The sequence below is a fragment of the Topomyia yanbarensis genome, chromosome 2, assembly GCF_030247195.1.
Source record: "Topomyia yanbarensis strain Yona2022 chromosome 2, ASM3024719v1, whole genome shotgun sequence".
NCBI lineage: Eukaryota > Metazoa > Arthropoda > Insecta > Diptera > Culicidae > Topomyia > Topomyia yanbarensis.
Window position 1 is genome coordinate 410,682,496 of NC_080671.1, and position 9,339 is coordinate 410,691,834.

The following is a 9,339-nucleotide window of genomic DNA, read 5'->3' on the forward strand; positions in this document are numbered from 1 at the left end:
CTCCCTTTTTGCGATGGGATTTCTTCGAGTAGTGTAATGTCGAAGCGCGGCTGCTCGCAAATCTTGTCAGTTTACGTAGCCGGTTGTTGGACCATGCTGGTTTTGTTCGGGGACGAGAAGCAGGCACATGTATACTTAAAAAGCTGTTTTAGCACCAGTGAAAGTTTTTCTACGCAACATCTACATCTATCGCGAAATTAAAGAAAAGTCTCCCAGTTGATTGTTTGTAGTGAGTTATGAAGTCTAGAGAAGTCAGTCTTCGAAAAGTTGAACTCCCTGACATCCTCCATCTTGTCATAGAGAACCAGATGCGGACAAATCTGCGTAACTAGAAGTGGGGGATGATGTGCGTCTACAGCAACTAAAGGCTCAAGTACCTCTGAAACAGTGCAGTACATTGAAGCTTCTTCATTTATAAAAAAGGAGGTCCAGAATTCCATTTCGCCTATCATTCACTGTAGACATTTGTCGCATGTTCAGTACAGACATTCCGTCCAGTAAGATAGTACTCGCCCTCGGAAAGGTTAATTCAGTAGAGGGGCTGGGAAAGCATACCCTGAGGGGGTGCTCTTCCAAAGAAGTCCAGGTTGGTTGTAATCACGAAATAGTAGATGTGCCGTCTTGGGTTCAATGGAAGTTGCGATGTCAAGTGCGGACACGGTGTATTTATTAGAACAACTTTATTCAACAAAATTCAGCATCTCTGAAACTTCGGAATATTAAAGAATTGACTTTCCCCTTTCATTTGAAACTAAGATCAAAATGATCCGTCGGGGGGTCCAGAGCAACTTTTTTTTAAGTTTTTTTTTCGTAACAATATTGGTTTTACTACTCGAGCTAGTTCATATTTCTGTCTCTAGATGGTGCTTTAGATATTCGAAAAACACTAAATGTGAGAATTTGATAGAAAATTTAATTGTTTGTTAACAACTAAAAATTGATCTGAAATCACCCGAAAAAGTTGTTAAAATTTTAACGAAGTTATATCTAAGATAGTTTCACACGAGGCCTAGTGGTTTGGAAATATATTTTCTCGCACTTATTTCACTACCAAAAAAATAATTGGGTTTAGTGACATGAAAATATTTGAAGGGATTCATTACAACTTCTTCGTTGACAGTTCCTATTGACCTTCTGAAAATTAGGATGTTTGACAGAGACAGAAAACTATTTGTGCTTTTGGTTCAAGTTTGTAATCTTTACCGATAGGTTCGAAGGAACTACCATTCATCGGAAGGTATTTCTTGGTTACAAGGGTTTGCTTACATTTATGTTTTGGAAAGGACCATACGTTGCATAATTTAGATTATGATCGTTTAAGTCAGTTATTATAATTCTGTTCAAGACGAAATGTTGGGACACACAGTTTATAATTGAACGCAAACCACAGAAGTACCTGTCCAAATTAGTGGTTAGCGTGAAACGATTTATTCAATTTTTTTCCGCAAAGTATATTGTGGCAGTTGGATTTTACGGCCATTTCCTATCAATTATGCGAGAAATCGTTAATAAATTGATCCTAGATTATGTGAAATGTATTGCTTTTGAAAACAAAATATGATTTGAGTGCAAGAAAAACCTTATATACATACAAATCCACGAATATATCCCAAAAAAAAAATATCTTGATCCAAAAACTCAAAGTTTTTTTTTCACTGTTTGTCACATTGAGTTAATTTTGAAAAAGATAATCAGCGTTTTTAACCAAGCATTGCAATGAAATTAGCGAAATATTGCAATGGTGTTAACAGTTTCATTGAGTTTGTTCAAATACAAAGGTTGAAGTTCAGGATAAGTGAATTTTATACGAAGATGCTAACAAAGTAGGAGGTTCATGCAAGAGTAGTTATCAGTCATCCCCGAGAACAATCGAAAAAATGAAAAAGAAGGCATACATCAAACTGTTTCTGCGGGAGGAATCACTCATCATCTTGGAAAAGAATATTAATATCATACTAGTGTGGTCAACACTTATCTAAGACTTTTCATCCCAAAAATATTAATGGTGCACTATATCAGGTGGAATCTGGAATTATAATTTTCAGCTAAAAGATGAGACTTTTCAAGCTCTCAAATTCCGCTGAATGCACTGTTCAACTAAACACAGGTATTTGGCAAATGAAAAAAGTGAGTGTGAATTGACTTACAAACCACTAGGGCTTCTGTGAAACTAACTTAGACTTAGACTTCGTTAAAATATTAAACAACTTTTCCGGATAATTTCAAATCGGTGTATAGTTGCTAACAAAGTTGTGGACAATTAAAATATTTATCAGATTCTCACTTTTAGTGTTGTCCGAATGTCTAAAGCACCATCTAGGGACAGAAATATGAACTAGTTCTATTGTAAAATCTATGCTTTCACGAAAAAAAACTTAAAAAAAGTTGCTCTAGACCCCCCGACGGATTATTTTGATGTTAATTTCAAATGAAAAAAGAAAGCCCATTCTTTCATATCCTGAAGTTTCAGAGATGCTGAATTTTTTTGCATAAAGTTGTTAATAAAAGACACCGTGGCGGAATCTATGTGCCTCTGAATAATTTCTACATCACTTGCGGAATCGGGGGAATATATACAACACCCACACAGAGATCAGTGTAGGGTGCACCAATATTTACCCACAGTTGTTCGAGATTGTGAGTGTTTTTTTTTTTTTTTTTTTTTTATTTCAATTATAGAGGTTTTAACCTTAAGGTCATTCGCCTCTTCGGGTTAGAAAAATCTCTTAGGAAAAATTTCTAACCCTATGTGCGGGGTCGGGACTCGAACCCAGGTGCGCTGCGTACAAGGCAATCGATTTACCAATACGCTACGCCCACTCCCCAGATTGTGAGTGTCATTTCTGTGTTTGGATGAGAGTCGGTTGAAGACTGCAAAGAGTACACCACCACCACGTTTCTTTCCTGCACTATTAGGATCGCGATCATTACGAGTATCTTGAGCAAAATAACTGGAGCGAGTTAATTTGATCATTCAGCCACGTTTTGGTCAGAACAATAACATCATGATCAACATCCGAAGCAGCGACGAACAGCTCATCAATTTTTGTGCGTCGCCCTCTCACGTTCCGATAGTAGATTTTAAGATGTCCCTGCAAGTTTCCTCCTGACGGTTGAACGGTGGTAGATCGAGTGGTGGTGGAAGCAAATGCCTCTAATTGGGGTGGGCTTTCAACGGGGGCAGTATCTGTATGTCCTACTTCGGAAGGACATATACATTCATTGTGTTTACCTGAGAAAACGGATACAGGAATTTCATGTCCTTCGAGTTGGTCTGACTTGTTTAGAGTGTTGTTATCTGACCGGAAAAGGTCGTTGTCGTGTCCTTCAAGTTCTGTGGTAGCCGGATGGGGGTCGATGACGGAGTTTACGGAGTTACGTCTGTTGGCAGGCTGCAATAGTGGATCAAACTCAGGGCGCGGTATCTCGAATAGCTTCGGGAGGACACCCCTTAGCTTTACCTGACCGGGAAAGGTCGCTGCTATAACATCTATGCTCCGTGGCAATCATATGGGCGTCGGTGGCGGAATCGAGCTGATCACATCGGTCGGGAAAATTGGGCGCCTTCGCCGTGTTGCATTGGTTGCTATTTTAACGTGTTTGTCGCGTGTATATAACTTTGCGTGCGTAAATTGGATTTATAACCGTGTGGCCATTCGCATTTTCGCATGTATTCATGAATGATCGCGCACGGACCACGAATCTGATATTTAATTTTTAGTGTATGGTTCAGGTGCAAGAAAAGATTAAATTTCCTCATATTATTAGAGTTCCCGGTCATGGCGCCATGGAACATGCTGTCTAGTGAATATGAGCATCATTTTTGTTTTTGTAAAACTGGCTGCTAAGATAGATTTCCGGACGTGAAATTATCGCGCGAACATGGCGTTTGTAGGTTCTCGTTTGAGACCGCGTTTATAAGTTTATTAGTGATAAAACATTCACATAATCATCGAGGTGTTTTCATGTTCTGCAAGACCGCGGGCTTTGGAGTGCCTAGATGATCGCGAAGGTCTTAAGCGTTTGTATGTCAACGTGCAGAATGCTAGAAGAGAGTGAGATTCGCCATATCACTAGGGTTTCCGGTCATGTCGTCGTGGAACGCGTTTTCAGTGGCGGTGGGTTAATACTGGAGACCGCGTTTGTATATTTATAGATGCTAAAACGTTCGCATAATTACCGGGGTGTTTAATGCTGGCGAGATCTCGGGTGTAAGTATGCGTGGATGTATGTGCAATTGAATTTTCGGGTTTGTGAGCGGGTTTGTCTTATCGCGAAGGCCACGAGCGCTTGTACGTTTTGGATGCGAGAGATTGTGAGTGTACATAGGGGAATTCGTAATGGATTGAGCTAGTATGAATCTAGTTTAAGATATAGTAATAAAAGAAAAAATAACATTCCAAATTGAAGAAAAAATGCACAATAAGATTAAAGAAAAGCGTATAAATTGACCGATATAATTTTTGGTAAACATGAGTGGTGGAAATGCAGTACTTGAACTTGAATACTTGAATAAATGCAGGAAATGGACACCGGAAAAAGTGACCAACCAATGCTAGGAAGGATTACTCACTATTCTATTATATACTCCAGTTCTGCATTCATTTCATGACCCAGCTGTCACAAATACTCAGACGAACACATACACAGTTAGATGTACGACACATAACAATTTTACACTAGTATTTGGTGGATCTATTGATTTTTCGCGGTGAAAAATCAACAAGTCCTCGAAATAAATATGTTGCGGTGACCATAAAATCTTAAATTGTACACTAGTACTAAAAACTACAATTATTACTACACTAACACTAATAGGCTTCAACTTGCTCATATCTTTAATTAATTAGTCTGTGCAGGATGACGAAGTCGACCGATAATTCGACACACAATGACCTCCACTGCGAGTCGTATCCACCTGCGTCGCCATGAATCCGTGGAATTGTTTTGATCGTTATTCCAAGATCGATGTTTAGCGTTAACATCACCAATTATAAGGAATTTCGAACGAGTTCTTATAAGTTTTTGCAATTCCCCTTCAGGAACATTAGTTTGATCGCAAGTACATCGAAAAGGCAAATACGCTGCAGCAATAAAAATGATACCAAGATCGGTTGCAACTTCGACACCCGAACCCCGTGTCAAGATACGACAAGACATAATGTTTAATTCCACGACTAACCGCGAATGCGATTCCTTCACCGAATCCAACAATTCAATGAAATCGATTAGTAATTAAATTAGACTTTCTCTTCAATTTAATATTCAGTTTCAGCCACAACAGCTATATGCACATTATGTAGAGTAGAGTGGGGTCAAGTAGGTCAGTTTTCTTTGGCGAGCTCGTGAGGTTGTGTTTTTGCATTGATTTTGACAAACAAGTTGGAAAGGTTATACATCTGGCAACGTTCTGGCATTTTTTTTACCTGGCTAAATATCTTTTGAGGTAAAATTAAACATTGTACAAGCCAACAAAATCACCGGTTCAACTTTTATTTTTTTATTTATTTATTAACAGATTAAGGTCGAAGTGGCCTGTACCGTATACAAAAAATTCCTCCATTCCATTCGGTCCATGGCCGCGCGTCGCCAGCCACGCAGTCTGCGAAGGGTCCGCAAATCGTCTTCCACCTGGTCGATCCATCGTGCTTGCTGCGCGCCACGTCTTCTTGTACCGGTCGGATTGCAATTGAGAACCGTTTTCACCGGGCTATTGTCCGACATTCTGGCTACGTGCCCGGCCCACCGTAGTCGTCCGATTTTCGCGGTATGACAGATGGGCGGCTCCCCCAACAGCTGATGCAACTCATGGTTCATTCGCCGTCTCCATGTGCCGTCTTCCATCTGCACTCCACCGTAGATGGTACGCAGCACTTTCCGTTCGAAGACACCAAGTTCGCGTTGATCCTCCACGAGCATGGTCCAGGTCTCGTGCCCGTAGAGAACTACCGGTCTAATCAGCGTCTTGTAGATGGTCAACTTCGTACGACGGCGAACTCTGTTCGACCGAAGTGACTTGCGGAGGCCAAAGTAAGCACGATTTCCTGCCACGATGCGTCTACGAATCTCTCTGCTGGTATCATTGTCGGCGGTCACCAGTGAGCCCAAGTACACGAACTCTTCAACCACCTCGATTTCGTCGCCACCGGTGCAAACTCGAAGCGGCCGGTTCTCATTCTCTTCTCGTGAACCTCTTCCTATCATGTACTTTGTCTTCGACGTGTTGATGGCAAGTCCGACGCGCTTGGCTTCTCTTTTCAGTCTTATGTAGGCTTCCTCCATCTTCTCAAAGTTTCGTGCAATAATATCAACGTCATCGGCGAAGCCAAGTAGCTGAACGGACTTTGTGAAAATCGTACCACTCGTGTCGATCCCTGCTCTTCTTATTACACCTTCCAGCGCGATGTTGAATAACAGACACGAGAGACCATCACCTGCCGTGATTCGAAGGGACTCGAGAGCGTCCCTGAGACACGTACTACGCACATCACCCGATCCATCGTCGCCTTCACTAATCGCGTCAGTTTGTCCGGGAATCCGTACTCGTGCATAATCTGCCATAGCTGATCGCGATCGATAGTGTCGTATGCGGCTTTGAAGTCGATGAACAAATGATGTGTGGGCACATTGTACTCGCGGCATTTCTGCAGTACTTGACGAAGAGCGAACACCTGGTCCGTGGTAGATCGGTCGCTCATGAAACCCGCCTGGTACTGCCACACGAACTCTCTTGCAATTGGTGATAGTCGACGGCATAGTATTTGGGAGAGTACCTTGTAGGCGGCGTTCAGCAGGGTGATTGCTCGGTAATTACAGTAATCCAGCTTGTCGCCCTTTTTGTAGATAGGACACACGACACCTTCCATCCACTCCTCCGGTAAAATCTCCTCCTCCCAAATCTTGATAATCACCCAGTGCAGCGCTTTAGCCAGTGGCTCGCCACCGTGTTTTAGTAGCTCGCTTGGTATTTGGTCAACCCCAGCGGCTTTATTATTTTTGAGCCTTTATTATTTTTATTATATTAGCTTTATATTTGCGAATGACCTCTTCGGTGTCATCGTCGGCGCCAGAGTGTGGAGTTGAAGTTGTTCATTCCGGCTTACGTGGTTGCTTAGCTGTGAGATGAACAGTAGTGACCTATCGTGCCCCAAGCGTATGCTACATGTTGATGTCCGTATTTTCTTCAAAAACAAAAATGTCGAAAAACCAACACAAAACTCGTGTTTATCATTAATTTTTACGTAATAAAAAACCTACCTGCCATTTTTTTATATTGATTAAATGTATTGTACTAAGGACGAAAGGCAATGCGTTTTTGCGGAACAACTCGAAAAAAATAAATAAACGACGCCGTAACTAATACAGCTGTCTAACTCAAAAGAACACTAAAGCAGTGAAAGTCAAGAAGTACCCAAGACACAATCGAGCATATACAAACAAAGATGAAATATACATGTATAATATCACTTGAAATGTAAAACATACAACAATGTAGAAAATCAATGAAAATAAAGATAATTTTAATTCGAAAATTCCAATACAGCTGAAATGACAGTCGTCAACGATGTTCTCTACCGTGTATCTAATTTACACAAGATGAGCGACCTCTGCAATAACATAGCTAAGGTAATGCCCTATACCTATTGTATCCCCATACCTATTTGATCCCATTCCCAAAAAGAACCCTCAAGAAGTTGAAAAATTCGCTTTCGCACGTGTTTTTAATGAATGAGCATTCCAGTTTACTAAATTATTTATGATTATTTAATGTCATTAGCAAAACTTTAAATTGATTACAATTCTGTTAGCAAATTCTCACCCAGTTTGAAAAACTTCAAACATGGAGAAAGAATTTAGAATTGCAATCATCAATTGAAACGTTGATTGTTGCAAAAAAATATTTTTTTCATGACGCTACCTAGATCAGTTGTAGAAAAGTAAGCGTGTGTGAAAACGGAATTGGAGGCATGGTAGTTGTCGTTCTTTTAGCCGTGTTACCTGCCACTGAAACATAAGATGACGCAGTATTGTAGGAACTTTGAACAACAATTTATAATTTTTTTCGAATCGAATTTCTTCTCATTGATATTGATTGTTGTTGAAAAAATATAGAAAGTCTTTAGAAAGAAAGTTGCTGTTGAAAAGCTCTAGGTAAACAAGGAGCTTTCAAGATTCGTGACCGGATCGAACGACGATTCGATCCGGACTGATTATATCAAGTGATGAAATTTGTATGGCAATCGGTTAAGCTGTTTGGGAGTCCATAAATCACATACATACAAACATAGACTTATATATATATATACATAGATTGATAGATAGATATAGATTAACAGCACTACAATACAATTATGCTACGTTTGCGTGGCGTGAATCATATTTCAAATTTTAGTTTTACACCTAGCCTCAGCCCCATATAGGCGAGTAAAGTATTTTCAATTTTATTTACGTTTTAAGGACATTTCTTTTTTTTTTATTGCGATTATAAAGGTTTTAACGTTTAGGTCATTCGCCTCTTCGGGTTAGAAAAATCTCTTATGAAAAATTTCTAACCCTATGTGCGGGGTCTAGACCCGAACCCAGGTGCGCTGCGTACAAGGCAATTGAGAAAATGTGACTACATATTAGCCAAAATAAAAAAGGAAAAAAGTATTTTCAATGCTATAAATGCTTCAATAGCTGCACTCGGCTGATCTCTTCTCCTTGGTATTGTAGCTTATATAATACAAATAGCGTTCAAAGTAGCCTGAATGTCCAAACCTATAAAGACTAAAGACATTCTGAGAATATTGTATATCATCTGAAATCTGACCTTTGGAGTACAAAGGATTGTCGGTCTCCTTATGAGATCACTGCCGGCGCATTTGTGACATCAAATTGAATTAAAATCACTAGATACGAGGCGATTGTCCCGATGATCTAACAAACATAGCAACGATTAGTACAAATCCAAAATACACCAATTTTTTGCAGCTACCGAAATTCCCATAGTCCAATCACAGTCAAACAGGCCACACGTGATCACAACCCGTTTATGGCTTAGAAGCTCGGAAAAATTGATCAGTTCCTCCAGAATACGCACATTCCCGTCATCTCGCAAAGCTTTGTGAACCAATACAGCAGTCGATCGTGCCTGTAATAAAAACTAGTCCTGCCGTTAATTGTTTTTCCTCGTATCATAATACCAACTGACCTCTCCTTTGATAGCATCAAACGTCTCAATCAACACGGCTAACATCAGCAAATAAAAGATGTTATTCTGCAAATATGCCAATGCGACCAGCTTGAGACGAACATCCTGACAGGCCACGGCACGGTAGAAAATGAACAGCGTGAACG

General features: G+C 40.2%; 1 pseudogene; it reads right to left on the reverse strand.

Annotated features, from left to right (window-relative positions):
• Positions 1-8,633: 8,633 nt before the first annotated feature.
• The window catches only part of LOC131680881 (putative gustatory receptor 28b), a 1,612-nt pseudogene continuing 906 nt past the window's right edge, over positions 8,634-9,339 (reverse strand).